At 36.1% G+C, this 10,743-nt stretch overlaps 1 non-coding gene across 1 annotated transcript; it reads right to left on the minus strand.

Annotated features, from left to right (window-relative positions):
* Positions 1 to 10,282: 10,282 nt before the first annotated feature.
* LOC148565616 (small nucleolar RNA R71) lies at positions 10,283 to 10,390 on the minus strand. Its single transcript, XR_015884804.1, has one exon. It is a non-coding gene; the product is annotated as a small nucleolar RNA R71 (small nucleolar RNA).
* Positions 10,391 to 10,743: the final 353 nt, after the last annotated feature.

Genomic DNA, 10,743 nt, shown 5'->3' on the forward strand with positions numbered 1-10,743 from the left:
CACATGTGCATTGATTTTTTCATTAACTTAACATTGGGGTAATTTTGTCCCCTTATTTATTTATTTATATTATATATATATTTTTTTCTTTTTTCTCTTTTTTTTTGAATCATAACTTATCAATGCACATGGATTCTCCATTATTTTTCTATTTTGGTTTTTCATGACTAGGTTCCCAAATTCCAAATATTTTATCATATTAAAAATATAACACATTCCCTTATTAACCCATGTTCCCACAGTTTTCCCACACTTAATTAACACACTATCTTAAGCTAACCAAAGATTCAATTGGGATATTTAATTGTTTTTCTGCTTAAGGCTAGTGATGTGGTAAAATACAGAACAAATAGGGATTAAAAGGCTCAAAGTGGCTGACAAAGGTGATTTAAAGGGTAGGCTTATTTGGGATAAGTGAGAAAAAATAAACAATGGCCTCAATCATATGCAAGCATGTAAATATACTAAATATTGGACATATAGACTGAAACAAAGTAAAGATCACAATTATAGAGAAGTAAACACACAAGAATAAAATATTTATGGTTAAATAATGTAACCATATAAATAAGCTCAAATCTTACAGGTTGTGTGTTCTTTGGCTCGAAAACCATGTTCCAAATACAACTTCCAAACAAGTTTTAACATAAAAAAATTTTTTTCAATTTAAATTAGTGAAAATTTTCAAAAATAGAGTCCTAAAAAGAAATTTATTATTTTAACCAAATAGTAACTAAATGCACAAAATCAAATAAATATGCAATCAAATATGCAGATGCAACAATGAACAAATAAAGAAAATAAGATTATTGGTGTTGAAAAGAAAGTACTAACCCACGGAGATCGGTATCGACCTCCCCACACTTAAAGATTGCACCGTCCTCGGTGCATGCTAAGATGTACAAGTGGGTGGGCTGTTCCAACTGATGCTTTTCTTCAAGGATTGTGCAGATGGACTTGTTTGTCTCCCCTTATAGAAGTTTCTCCTTTTTTCGTCTTTGGTGGCCAGCCTGAAAGAAGAGAAAAAGAAGAAAAGTAACCCAAAAGATAGAAAATAAATAAAATATGGGTGTTAATGCCAAATGATAAGGGTCTTATTTACATGGAAGTTTCAACATGTACGTGAGAAAACAATAGAAGTCATGGCATACCAGTGGTGCAAAATTTGCAACAATGGGGAAGAGAGTGGGTAATGAAAGACAATGTAAGTTCATGTCAATGCAAAAGGAATATCAGTAAAATAAAAATTAGCATTGATTTAAATAATATTACCCAATCAGAATAAAACAAGTCATGAAGCACCCAAAATAATTCAAGAGAAAATGCAACAGTTTAAATAAGAAAATTTTAACACCAAAGGAAAAATAATAATTTTAGAAAAGAAAATAAAAATATGCACAAAATTAAGATGCAATGAATGAAATATGCAAATAAATTAAGTAAAATAAAATGGAGGTGAAAGAAAATAAGAAAGGAAGAAGAAAGAAATAAGAAAAGATAAGAAAAATAAGGATTAGAGAAGAAAAGATAAGAAATTTGGCTGATCTGGATATTCTGTGCACCGCTTGTGACGCGGACGCGTGGGTCACGCGATCGTGTGACCTGTTTTGTGCGATTGGCGCGAGTGCAGCCTCGCGGTCGCGCAACTCTCTGTTCGAAAACTCTTTTGCCAAAAATCTGGGAGATGCGATCGCGTGGGGCATGCGATTGCGTGAGTGGCCATCATGGGATATGACGCGGACGCGTGGGTCACGCGTTCGCGTGGTGAGGCTTGGGCTTCCAGCACGAGTCCAGCCCAACTCCAGCTCAACTTTCGGCCATGCACCTGGTTGACGTCAATTTTCAGGTCACGCGGCCGCGTGGGTAACGCGGTCGCGTGGGAGGCATGTTTCTCATGTGACGCGGACGCGTCAGCGACGCGGTCGCGTGGATCAATTTGTGCCATTAGCGCGCCTCCAGCCACGCTTTCGCGTGACTCTCTGTTCAACCTTATTTTCTTCCAAACGCACATACGACGCGGACGCGTCGGCGACGCTGTCGCATCGCGTGCGAAAATCCCCTTGTTTTTTTTTGTGAAAAATGAAGAATGCAGTGTTAGTATGAATGTGATGCAAAACTCCAGGTTCAATATAATAAAATAAAACTTGAAAACAAATAAAACTAAATAAAAATGAAAAATGAACGATCATACCATGGTGGGTTGTCTCCCACCTAGCACTTTTAGTTAAAGTCCTTAAGTTGGACATTTGGTGAGCTCCCTGTTATGGTGGCTTGGGCTTGAACTCATCCAGGAATCTCCACCAATGTTTGTAATTCCAATGGCCTCCGGGATCCCAAACTAGGCGCAGAAAGCCTTCAAGCAAGTTGAAGCAAGTGACAAGACCTCAAGAGTGTTGATTTCTGGGATGAATTTCGGGGTCCCAAATCTTGCTTTTGCACCCGTCTTCAAGTTGATTATCATGATTCCATCCGGGTGGTTCGGCTTTAGAATTCTCACTGAAGTGTCCAAACAACTTCCTAGACCCATTCAATTGAGCTCTATACCAACCCTTGCGTTTAAACTTAAAGCTTCCAACCATGATGAACCTTGCAGGACAATTCTTACCACTGGCCATCTTCCTCTTACTCTTAATGTTACAAAGAGCTCTAAGTTGACCATTCGTCTCCAGTAGCCCATATTCAAGTGGGATTAGAAAGCTAAGGGATATGAAATTTACCCACTTGAATGTTGTGAAGGATGATGGCAACTTAGGGGGAGGTATTTTTAATGAAATTGCAAGCTCCACTCCCTTGTGCTCTTCTCTGATAATTACCATCTCTTTGCAAGCTTCTTTAATTTCAACCTCTTCCTCTTGGTAGCTTTCTTCCAATTCAATTTCCTCTTCATTGCTTTCCAAGGGCATGGGATGTTGTGCTTCCTCTTCTTGAATCTCCATCTCTTGATCAACCTCTTCCAAGTCTTTAACTGTGATATGTCTTGGAGGTTGTACACCCTCCTCAGCATCAATTTCAAATGTCTTGGAAGGGGGTTCTATGACTGGACTTTCCCATGGAGGTTCTGCATCTCCTAAGTCTTCAACCACTTCTTCCTCTGCAACTATTATGGCTTCCTCCACTTGTTCCAATACAAAGCCATGTTCCTCATTGTCCACCGAAGTTTCTAGTGTTTCCTTCATGCTTTGCTCTTCTTTTGATTCTCCACATGTAGCCATGGGAGCTCTTTGAGTGTTTAGATATTGGGAAGCTATTATATTTACTGCCTCGCCGAAGACAATCACGAAATTTTGCACATTCTGCTTCATCCTTTCTTGCCTTTGAAGAAGAACACAAAGTCTGTCTTCCATTGGAGGTTGGGGTAGATATGATGACTCATTGATTGGGAGAGAGGGTTCATAATAGGAAGGTGGTTCATCTTGATAATGATATGGAGATGGTGAATATTGAAGTGGTGGTTCTTGTGAGTAATTGGGTTGGAATTGGGGTGGTTCTATATATGGTTCATATGGCTCATAAGGTGGTTGGTATTGTGGTTGAGGGTTAGGGTCATATGGAGGTGAATGGTTGTAGTTGGCTTGTGAGTGTGGTGGTTCAAAGTCGTGTTGAGGAGGTTCATAGGCATATGATGGGGGTCCATCATATCTATCATCTTGGTATGCATTGTAGAATGGTCTTTGTCCATGATATCTTGGAGGGTCTTGTTGCCTAAAGGGTTGATCAGATCCTCTTGGCTCCATCCATCTTTGATTGCTTAGACCTTGATGCATATTCCTGTTATAGCTTTCACTCCTTTCAACAATATTAGAACCAAACTCAAAGTGAGAGGGGTGAGAATTCATAATAGTAAATAAAAATTAAAAACGAAAATAAAAACAAATTTAAATTAAAAGGTTATTAAAATTTAAATTTTGAAAATTTAAATTTTAAATTTTGAAATTTAAATTTTAAAATTTTGAAATTTTGAATTTTAAATTTTTGAATTTTGAATTTTTGAAATTTGAAATTTCAAATCTAAATTTTTGAATTTTAAATTTTAAATTTTGAAATTTGAAATTTGAATTTTTGAATATTGAATTTCGAAATTTGATGTTTGAAATAAGATAAGATAAGATTTTAAAAAAGATATGATTTTTGAAAAAAATTGAATTTTGAAATTTTAATTAATTTTTTTTTTAATTTTAAATTTTGAAATCTGAAATTTAAATTTTTAAATTTTTAAATTTTTAAATTTGAATTTTTGAAAATTGAGATTTGAAATTTTGAAATTTGAGTTTTAAATTTTAAATTTGAGGAAAGAGAAAAACAATAAAATCACACTAAACTTAAAAATTTTTAGATCAAAATGAAGAAAACAACTAAGAACAACTTGAAGGTCAAGATGAACACGAAGAACAACTTGAAGATCAAGATGAACACTAAGAACAAATTTTTTTTGAAAAAAAAAATTTTAATAACAAAATAAAAACCAATAACCTCTTAATTTACGCAAAAGCAAAAATAAAAACATAAAATAAAAACAAATAAACGAGTAAAAAGTAAATATTTACAATAACCAATAATAAGGCACACGTTTGCAATTCCCCGGCAACGGCGCCATTTTGATGAGAGGACTTTTGCGTGGTCTAGAAAATTGCGGATAATTCCTCGTTGCAAGTATAGTTTCTAAACCTTCAAAAGTCCTCTCATACAAACGTTTTGGTTGTCACAAGTAACAAACCCCTTTAAAATTGATAACCGAGTATTTGAACCTCGGGTCGTCTTCTCAAGGAATTGCAGGGAGGTGTTCTTATTATTGATTATGAGTTGTAAATTAGGGGTTTTAGAAATTAGGGAAGCAGTATGTTGAAGAAGAAGAAAAGTAAAATAGTAATAATAAAATAAACTCTTGGCAGGGTATAAGAAATTGAAAGTCCAGACTTAATTATCCTTATCAATAATAATAATAAGTCGAATCTTAATTCCACTTAGTTAACCTTTACTAAAGCAAAGGAAGGTCAAGGGACTAATTAGTTTAACCTTCGAATCATATTTATTTCCTAAGAAAAAGTTGGGATTATTGAAGTTCAGTTCAATTAGCAAGATAACAATTATCAATTATGCTGTTGAATTGGATAACTCCTGAGTTACTGATTTCTTAACCAAAACCAAAAGGAAAGGAAATTATATCTACTGGAATAAAAATGTCTTTAGATTTGAAAGCAACGGTGACATAAATAAAAGAAGGCAATAATAAATCTGAAATACATTAAATAACATTAATTAAGAAAATTATATTAACATGGAAGAGTTCATGAATTAAATTGGAAAAAGAAAAATAAAAATAAAGAACCTGGGATTGAGAGTCACTCTTAAAACTAAGAGAAGTCCTAAATCCTAATCCTAAGAGAGAGAGATGAGAGAACCTCTCTCTCTAAAACTACCTCTAAAATATGAAAAGTGAATTATGGGAGCTTCCTCATGAATGGATGTATTCCTCCACTTTATAGCCTCTAATCTGTGTTTTCTGGGCCGCAAACTGGGTCGAAAACAGCCCAGAAATCGCTGGAGAAGAATTCAAACACGCTGATTTTCGTCACTGCGACGTGGCCGCATGGAGCACGCAGTCGTGTCACCTAGCATCAGGGCAACTATGGCATATTATATATCAAATCGAAGCCCTGGACGTTAGCTTTCCAACGCAAATGGAACCGCGTCGTTTGGACCTCTGTAGCTAAAGTTATAGGTGTTTGAGTGCGAAGAGGTCAGGCTGGACAGCTTAGCACAGTTTCTCCAACTTCGTGTATTCCTTCCACTTTTGCATGCTTCCTTTTCATCCTCTGAGCCATTCCTGTCCCATAATCTCTGAAATCACTCAACACACATATCAAGGCATCTAATGGTAATAAGAGAGGATTAATAATAAGCAAATATAAGATCAAAGAAGCATGTTTTCAATCATAGCACAAAATCAGGAAGGAAATATAAAACCATGCAAATATTATGAATAAGTGGGTAAAGAGTTGATAAAATCCACTCAATTGAGAACAAGATAAATCATAAAATAGTGGTTTATCAATGGCGCTGCATTCCTCAGTCAATACTATGGTTTCTTTTGCCCCCCAATTCCTCTTTTTGGTTATAAGCTCCTTTAAGAACTTGGCATAGAGTGGCATTTGTTCTAATGCCTCAGGAAATGGTATGTTGATTTGGATCCTCTTGAAGATCTCTAAGAACTTAGAGAACTGGCCATCCTTCTCATCTTTTCTCAGTCTTTGTGGGTATGGTGCCTTTGGCACATAAGGCTTCAAGACTGGTTTTGGTGGAGGTGAATTTAGGATCTCCTCTTTATCCTCGTTTTCATGCTTTGATGGAACTTCTTCATGATTATCTTTACTTGGGGTTCCTTCCTCTACAACCTTCCCACTTCTTAGAGTTATGGCTTTTGATGAGCGGATAATTTATACGCTTTTTGACATTGTTTTTAGGTAGTTTTTAGTAAGATCTAGCTACTTTTTGGGATGTTTTTATTAGTTTTTATGAAAAATTTATATTTCTAGACTTTACTATGAGTTTGTGTGTTTTTCTGTGATTTCAGGTATTTTCTGGCTGAAATTGAGGGATCTGAGCACACATCTGATTTAGAGGCTAAAAAAGGACTGCTGATGCTGTTGGATTCTGATCTCCCTTCACTCGAAGTACATTTTCTGGAGCTACAGAACTCCAAATGGTGCACTCTCAATTGCATTAGAAAGTAGACATCCAGGGCTTTCCAGAAATATATAATAGTTCATACTTTGCCCGAGTTTTGATGACGTAAAATGGCGTCAAAATGCCACCTCTCTGCCCTTTTCTGGTGTCAAAACGCCAGAACTGGCATAAAAGTTAGAGTCAAAACGCCAGAACTGGCATAAAAGCTGGTGTTTCAACACCAAGAAGCCTCTACACGTGTAAAAGCTCAAGGCTCAGCCCAAGCACACACCAAGTGGGCCCCGGAAGTGGATTTCTGTATCAATTACTTATTCTGTAAACCCTAGTAGCTAGTTTCAATATAAATAGGACCTTTTACTATTGTATATCTATCTTTGATTCAGGTCTTTTATCCCTAGTTTCGATTTCATATGCCATTTAGGGAGGCTGGCCATTCGGCCATGCTTGGACCTTGTTCTTATGTATCTTCAACGGTGGAGTTTCTACACACCATAGATTAAGGGTGTGGAGCTCTGCTGTACCTCGAATTTTAATACAATTACTACTAGTCTCTATTCAATTCATGCTTATTCTTATTCTAAGATACTCATTCGCATACAAGAACATGATGAATGTGATGATTATGTACACTCATCACCATTCTCACTTATGAACGCGTGACTGACAACCACTTCCGTTTTACAAGCAAAGGCTAGAGTGTGTATCTCTTGGATTCCTAGCTCATGCGTGATTGATTGCCTCTCCTGACAACAGAGCCTTCAACCCCTTGGGATCAGAGTCTTTGTGGTATAGGCTAGAATCCATTGGCAGCATTCTTGAGAATCCAGAAAGTCTAAACCTTGTCTGTGGTATTCCGAGTAGGATTCAGGGATTGAATGACTATGACGAGCTTCAAACTCGTGAGTGTTGGGTGTAGTGACAGACGCAAAAGAATCACTGGATTCTATTCCAACAAGATCGAGAACCGACAGATGATTAGCCGTGCGGTAACAGCGCATTTTGGAACATTTTCACTGAGAGGACGGGATGTAGCCATTGACAACGGTGATGCCCAACATAACAGCTTGCCATGGAAAGGAGTAAGAAGGATTGGATGAAGGCAATAGGAAAGCAGAGATTCAAAAGGAACACAACATCTCCATACACTTATCTGAAATTCTCACCAATGAATTACATAAGTTTCTCTATCTTATTTTATCATTTATTTATCTTTTTGTTATCAAACTACCATAACCATTTGAACCTGCCTGACTGAGATTCACAAGATGACCATAGCTTGCTTCATACCAACAATCTCCATGGGATCGACCCTTACTCACGTAAGGTAATACTTGGATGACCCAGTGCACTTGCTGGTTAGTTGTGCGAAGTTGTGACAAAGTGTGATTCACGTTTGAGAGCTCTAAGTTTTTGGCACCATTATTGATGATCACAATTTCGTGCACCAAGTTTTTGGTGCCGTTGCCGGAGATTGCTCGAGTTTGGACAACTGACGGTTCATCTTGTTGCTCAGATTAGGTAATTTTATTTTTACGGCCTTTTATTTTCGAAAAGTTTTCAAAAAAATTTATTTTATCATGTTCTTCAGAATTTTTAAGAATGAATTCTAGAGTTTCATAATGATATGCTGAAGCTTGGCTGGCCATCAAGCTTTAGACTGACACGATTCCTGGAATTCTTATTAAAAATTTTTGAATTTCTTAATTTTCGAAAAAAAAATACAAAAAAATCATAAAATTATAAAAATCCAAAAATATTTCATGATTCTTGTTTGAATCTAGTGCCAAACTTTAAGTTTGGTGTTGATTGCATAATTTTAAATGTCTTGCAATTTTCGAAAAACATGTATAATGTTCTTGATGATCTTCAAGCTGTTCTTGATGAATTGCCTTGTTTGATCTTCATGATTTCTTGTTTTGCACTGCATGATGTTTTACATATGCAATCTTGCAAGCATATGGCCCAAACATGAGAAAATTCTAAGTTTGGTGTCTTGCATGTTTTCTTTGATAAGAAAACTAAGTTCTTGATGTTCATCTTGATCTTCGAGATTGTTCTTGGTGTTCATCTTGACATTCATAATGTTCTTGCATATATCTTGTGTTTTGATCCAAGAATTATATGTTTTGACTCATTTTGTTGTTTTTCAAAATTGATAATATATCTTCCTGAATGAAGGATAGAGAAAAATGAAGTTCCAAGAACAGAAAGCAGAGGATTTGCAGAGAAAAAGCTGGGCATTCAAAACGCCCAGTGAAGAAGGAAACTGGCGTTTAAATGCCAGCCGGGTACCTGGCTGGGCGTTTAAACGCCCAATATGTGCAGCAATTGGGCGTTAAACGCCCAAGACATGCAGCTCCTGGGCGTTTAACGCCAGGAAGACATTAGGAGGGAATTTTGTTTTCAAATCCAATTTTTTTCAAATCTTCATAATTTTTCAAAATTTTTCAAAATCTTATCTTTTCCAGATCTTTTCATATCAATCATATCTCTTTTAAAATTAAAATCTTTTTCAAAAATTTTCAAAAATCTTGATTCAAAGATTTCAAGTTTGTTACTTTCTTGTTAAGAAAGGTTCAATATTTGAAATTAGAATCATATCTTTTAGTTTCTTGTTAATCAAGTCATTTTTTTTAAAAATCAAATCTTTTTAATTTTTATTTTTTCAAACTTATCTTTTAAATCATATCTTTTTCAAATCATATCTTTTTAAAATCCATAATTTCAAAAATCTTTTTCTAACTTCTTATCTTTTTCAAATTTATTTCTTATCTTTTTCAAAACCACCTAACTACCTCTTTCACTTCAATTTTTGAAAACTACTTCCAATTTTTCAAAATTTATTTTTGAAATTTCTTTCTCCCCCTCTTATCTTTTTCTATTTAAACACTAACATTCCTCCTCCATTGTCAATTCGGACTCACTCCTTCTTTGTGTTTTCGAATTCTTCCTTACTTACCTCCTTCTTCTATTCCTATTTTCCTCTGACACCTAAAGGAATCTCTATACTGTGACATAGAGGATTCCATATTTTCTTTGCTTTCTTCTCTTTCATATGAGCAGGAACAAAGATAAAGGCATACTTGTTGAAGCTGATCCTGAACCTGAAAGGACTCTGAAGAGGAAGCTAAGAGCAGCTAAAGCACAAAACTCTGAAGAGGACCTCACTGAAATTTTCGAAAAGGAGGCAGCCCAAGAAACAACTATGGCCGAACCCAATAAAAATACAAGGAAGATGCTTGGTGACTTTACTGCACCTAAATCCAACTTCCATGGAAGAAGCATCTCAATCCCTGCCATTGGAGCAAACAATTTTGAGCTAAAGCCTCAATTAGTTTCTCTAATGTAACAGAATTGCAAGTTTCATGGACTTCCATTAGAAGATCCCTATCAGTTTTTAACTGAGTTCTTGCAGATCTGTGATACTGTTAAGATTAATGGAGTAGATCCTGAAGTCTACAAGCTTATGCTTTTCTCTTTTGCTGTAAGAGACAGAGCTAGAACATGGTTGGACTCACAACCTAAAGATAGCCTGGACTCTTGGGATAAGTTGGTCATGGCCTTCTTGGCTAAGTTCTTTCCTTCTCAAAAGCTGAGCAAGCTTAGAGTGGATGTTCAGACCTTCAGACAAAAAGATGGTGAATCCCTCTATGAAGCTTGGGAAAGATACAAGCAGCTGACCAAAAAGTGTCCTTCTGACATGCTTTCAGAGTGGACCATTTTGGATATATTCTATGATGGTCTATATGAGTTCTCTAAGATGTCATTGGACCATTCTACAGGTGGATCCATTCACCTAAAGAAAATACCTGCAGAAGCTCAAGAACTCATTGACATGGTTGCAAATAACTAATTCATGTACACCTCTGAGAGGAATCCTGTGAGTAATGGGACGCCTCAGAAGAAGGGAGTTCTTGAAATTGATGCTCTGAATGCCATACTGGCTCAGAACAAAATATTGACCCGACAAGTCAATATGATATCTCAGAGTCTGAATGGATTGCAGAATGCATCCAACAGTACTAAAGAAGCAACTTCTGAAGAAGAAGTTTATGATCC

The sequence above is a fragment of the Arachis ipaensis genome, chromosome B5, assembly GCF_059453495.1.
Source record: "Arachis ipaensis isolate K30076 ecotype BB chromosome B5, ASM5945349v1, whole genome shotgun sequence".
Lineage (NCBI taxonomy): Eukaryota > Viridiplantae > Streptophyta > Magnoliopsida > Fabales > Fabaceae > Arachis > Arachis ipaensis.